Source organism: Echinops telfairi, unplaced genomic scaffold, assembly GCF_000313985.2.
Source record: "Echinops telfairi isolate 266 unplaced genomic scaffold, ASM31398v2 ScPeMD7_11;HRSCAF=52, whole genome shotgun sequence".
NCBI classification, from domain to species: domain Eukaryota; kingdom Metazoa; phylum Chordata; class Mammalia; order Afrosoricida; family Tenrecidae; genus Echinops; species Echinops telfairi.
In genome coordinates, this window is record NW_022103908.1 from 8122127 (window position 1) to 8127836 (window position 5710).

A 5710-nucleotide genomic window follows, 5' to 3' on the forward strand; every position below is an offset into this window, starting at 1 on the left:
AAGTAGAAATAGAACTAACCTATAATTCAGCCACCTGCAATATGTAGATGACCCCAGTTTGCTTACTAAAAGTTAAGAGGACTAGAAGTACCTGCTGGCGAAGACAAAAAAACTATGTAGCCTTCAATAGGGAGTAGAAAATAATGTAAAGAATCCCCAAATGCTGACAATTGGACCAATAGAGTACATCATAGTAAATGGATAAAAGATTTCATTTTACTTGGATCCATAATCAGTATCCATGGAAGCAGCAACCAAGAGTACAAAGAATGTATCACACTGGGCACGTCTAGTGCACAAAATGTCTTATAAGGTTAAATTGCAACATCTAAGGTGCATTTTACCCAAAACTATAAACCCACTGCCATTGAGTCAATGCCAACTCAAAGGGACCCTTTAGGATAAGGTAGAACTGCCCTTGTTAGTTTCTGATACTTACAGGAGAAAGCCTCATCTTTCTCTGATTGACTGGTGGTTTCAAACTGCTGATCTTGTGGTTAGCCCAGCACTTAACCACTAAGCTGCCAGAGCTCCCCACTCACCCAAGTGATGTTATTGTCAATTTCTGCATATGCATGTGAAAGTTGGATGGGTTAGTCTGGGTTGACTGGAGAAACAAACTCATAGACACTCATATGTGTATAAAAAAGGGTTTATATCCAAGAGTAATTATACATTAAAAAAAATCCCAGCCCCATCCAGATCAAGTCCATAAGTCTGATATTACCCCATATGTACGTACTAGTCCATAAGGAATTTTCTGTTCCCTGTTGCTTAGTCAAAGAGCTTCTAAGGAGCATTCTGTCTGTGCATCTTCTCAGATGGGTTTATTTGTTTTGCTGGCAATCCACTGTATTTTCAATACTCTTCACCATCACCATGATTCAAATGCACAAATTCTTCTTTACTTATTGTCCAGTGTGGTAATTATATCATCTGTTGTCAATTTGAGACTTAAGAGTGCAGGGGTGGAGTTTAGCCTGTCAATCAAGTTACAGCTTGATGATCTCATCTGGAGGCACTAAGGCAACGGTTCTCAATCTGTGGGTCGTGACCTCTTTGGGAGTAGAATGGCCCTTTCACAGGGGTCACCTGATTCAGAACAGTAGCAGAATTGCAGTTATGAAGTAGCAACAAAAATAATTTTATGGTTGGGGGGGTCACCACAACATGAGGAACTGTATAAAAGGGTTGCAGCATTAGGAAGGTTGAGAACCACTAGTTAAATCCTATTTTTTCCCCTTGACTCTTTGTAGTTGTTATTTCATATTGTTTTTGTCCTTTCCTACAGTTTTTATCCTTTTGTGTTTAGCTAATTTTGTTCATCATGACCCCATCTAGGTTCATCCTTGTTAAAAATATATATTGCATAGATTCACCATTATTCTTCAATGGTGCATCGTATTCCTTTGTGTGTATGTACCATGTGTATCCCTTCATTCTTCACTGATAGGCATTTAAATTGTTTTTTGTTGTTGTGAATAGAGCATCAACAAGCACTGGAATTCACATAACTATTTGTGCTACAGTTGTGCTACAGCTCTTGTTTTTTTAGTATATTTACCAAATAGAGAGATTGTTGGGTCACATGATATTTCTATTCCCAATTTTTGAGAAAGCACCAAGCCACTTCCCACAGTAGTTGTATCGTTTTACGGTCCCATCTAAAGTGCATGAGTGCTTCAATTTCCCATTGGTCTGTGTATCTTCCTTCAGTAGTGGCAGTAGCAGGCTGTCTTGACTACTGTGGCTGTGAGGTAGGCTTTGAGATAAGGAAGTTAGATGTCTACTTCTTTCTTAATGCTTTGCTTATTCTGGGTTTCTTCTTTTTCCACATAAAGTCAGTGATCCGTTTTACATCATTTTAAACAATGAAACTAGGATCTGAATCAGGATTGCATTATATTTATAGATTGCTTTGGATAGTGTTGACAGTTTCACAGTGTTAACTTGTCCTATCCAGTAAGGACAGTGTGTTTTTTCTTTCCAAAACCAAATGGATATGAGTCATACCTCTAATGAATGTCATCTTTTGAATTTAGGCTTTGAAAGAAATGAATATACAAAAATTCAAAACAATATCTCCAAAGATGGGTAAATACATAAAAGCATTATAGTTAGTATTGAATCTTGATTGCCTTCTTTGAAGCTGATGTTTTTGGAGTATAAAATTAAATTTAAAATTCCAATTTTGAAATTTACTTAGGGATCTTGACTTATTTTTAGTGAACAGACACTAGGTACTAAAGAAACTTTGGGGAAAATAGGGAAATCTTGAAAGTATTGAAATTTCTGCATCACAGAAATAAGGCGTCATTTTACCTTTCAACCTTTTAGATAAAACAATACTGGCTTCACTGTAAGACCTGTAGCTTGTTGTTGCTGTTAGATTCCATCAAGCCAGTTCTGAATCAAGGTGACCTTAAGCACAACAGAACGGAACACTGCCCAGTCCTGTGCCATCCTCACACTTGTTCCCATGCGTGAGCACATTGTGCAGCCATGGGGTCAGTTCATCTCCTTAGGGGCCTTCCTCTCTTTTGCTGCCCTTCTACTTTACCAAACATGATGTCCTTCTCCAGGGAATGGCCTCTCCTGACAATATGTCAAATGTATGTTAGACTAGATCTTGCCATCCTTGCCTCTAAGGAGCTCTCTGCTTGGACTACTTCCAAGATAGATTGGTTTGGATTGTTATCGTCCATGGTACTATCAATACTCTTCCCCATGACCATAATTCAAATGCACCCATTCTTCTTTGGTCTTCTTTATTCAATGTCCAACTTTCACATGCATATGAGGCAATTGAAAATACAATGACTTGGATCAGACCCACCTTAGTCTTCCAAGTAACATACTTTCTTTACAATACTCTAAAGTGATTTTGCAGCAGATTTACCCAGTGCAGTACATCCTTTGACCTCTTGACTAGCATCATATTTTGCACATTCCCCATTATGACCATTAGCAGATTTCGCAGCTGTTTCTCCTTACCTTGAATCAGACCTCTAGAGTCCCTGTGGCCTAGTAGTTACTCATTGAACTGGGATCCAGCTGCTCCCAGGGATAAAGAGGGGACTTTATACTCCTGTAAATTTAGTCTTGGAAATTCAGAGGGGCAGTTCCCTCTGCCCCAGAGGGTCACTATGAGTTGGCATTGACTCTGGTGACCCTGGATTTGTTTTTTTTTTGGTTGAGTCATGCCCCATCAGCAAATGAAGGTCCCAAAGACTCCTGTAGCTTTAAAAGACCTACCTATACAATTGAAGGAAAATACAAATTAAACTTGTGTCTATTCAAGGTAGTTTTCCATCTTGGATACATATTAGAATCATAGGAGAATGTTAAAAAAAGATCACAGAATCCTTCCCTATATTTCCATTTGAAACCAGTTAAATTGGAGTCTTTGAGAACAGAGTCTTTGACAATTTTTAAATGCTCCCCCAGTCAGAGTGTATAAAATATGAACTTAAGGTTCAGCCAAATTGGAAAACCAAGGTTTGAGAATTGGGTAAAAATCAGATAAAAAATGTATATTGAACAAGGCTTCCAAATGGTTCATTTAGGTTCAAACCCCATGACAATTTGTATTTTTCATATTAGATATTAAGTCAGATCTACATTTTAACAAGGGATCTATAAGAATTTCCTGGGGATCTTGTTCAACTGTGGATTCTGATTCAGTATATCTAGATTGGAAACACAAATTCTCAGCAAGGGATCAAAGTAGAATGATCCAGTTGGAAGCCCTGCATGTTATCAAATAAGGCAGAAAGGATGAGGTAACATTTTTGTCACCACTTATTAAGCACGAGATATGTGAAAGCATGATGCTAGATACCCTTCAAATATTCTCATGAAGGAGAAATACTTACCATCTGTTGGGGAAAAGAAGAAACTGAGGCCAAAGTAGCTAAAGTGGCTTGAACAAGTCCACACAACTTATACATGACAGATTTGGTGTGAATCTGTGTCTGATGCTAACAAACTTCCTGAAAAAAAGAACTGTGTCTAAGTAATCTTTGAATCTTCTCCACCTCCTATTACACTCATCACTAGCTGCAAAAGAATAATTTGCTCCAGAATGCAGGCTTTGTTAAAGCTCAATTGATTGAAAACACCGACTATGTGTACTCTCAAACACGGGACGTGTACATGGAGGAGGTGGCAGGCACACTTTTTGTTCTCCTGTGTTGTTGTTGTGAGGTGTCACTGAATTGGTCACAACCTATAGCGATCCTATGCACAACCCAGTGAAACACTGCTTGCTCCGCCACCGGCCTTATCAGTGTTCCTAAGCCTGAGCCCATTGTTGCAGCCACTGTGTCAATGCGTCTCACTGAGGGTCTTCTTTTTGGCTGACCCTCCACTTTACCAAGCATGATGTCCTTCTCCGGGGATGTGCCTCCTCCTATAATCTACCTCAAGTACTTTATCTGAATAGCCAACCAACCTAGAGTATGAGGCTCAGCATTATCTCTTTAAAATACATGCTAATCACAGATTTGATCCTGAAGGAGAGAATCGTCTAATCCACAACAAAATCGTTGTCATCGAGTCCATTAACAGCCCCGTAGGACAGAGTAGAACTACCTCTTTGGCTTGCTAAGGTTTTGAATCTTCGTGAGAGCAAAAATCTCATGGCTGGTAGGTTCAAGTAGCTGACCCTTCAGTTCACTGTTGAACATAGATCACACTATGCCACCAGGGTTCCTTGAATCATCTAATAGGGGAGGGCATAAAAGAAAGGCTGAAAGTTCAAGTCTACCCAGAGATGCCTCAGAAGACAGGACTGGTGGTATTCCTCCAAGAGGTCACACGCTTGAAAAATGAGGAAGGTCAGTTCTACTCTGCACCTCTGGTGTTGCCATGCATGAGAATCGACTTGACTGTAGCTGGTTTGGTTTTATTTGAGGGGAGGGCTGTTATTCAGAAGGTATAGGCACATTAAAGGAAATGATCGCAAACTAGTTCATAGCTGAAGTGAAATTAGAAAGGCGCGTGTCTTGAAGAGCCTGCAAGATCGATCAGCATGCTTAAGGGTAAAATAAGAGTTTTAAAAACGTTGATGGATACCACTTAAACTAAATTTCAATGACGGGATCCAGTTTTTGGAAAGTTGATATTGTCAGACTTAGCAAGAATCAGCAGCATGGCTGGTACATGGCTCATAACACTGTTTAAGTAGCAACTTTTAAATGCCTATAGGTAATGGTGGGAGGTTAAGCCAAATAAATTGTAAGCACACATACTGAAACATAGACTACTCTAGGGGCTCAAGAAAGTATGACAAGTGATTTTGGCAGAGTTCAGAAAACACGGCCAGCCATTAATAATTCGTTGTTGGTTAAGACCTTTTTTCTTTCCGGTTTAGTCACCGAAAACAGTAGTAAGAAAGCCTTTGGGGAGAAGTGGAGGTATATTTTCCAGAACACCCCCCTCAGTGTGATGAAAAGAACTTGTCCCTCTTCCTCCTTCCTTGGCATTTGAAAGAGGCTGGTGTCTGGAGCCGCAATGCAAGGAGTTGCTTAACATCTCTACATGTGCCTGTGAGTTTCGCTCATAAGTCAGTCTGTGAACACAGCATCAACAAAATGTTTTCAATGCTTTACCAAGAATGAGTTCTCATTTTCAAGTGGATGTAAAGTGGGGCTTTAATGATCATGGATGATCCATTTCATCAATATTTTCTAATCCAACTTGGGCGGGG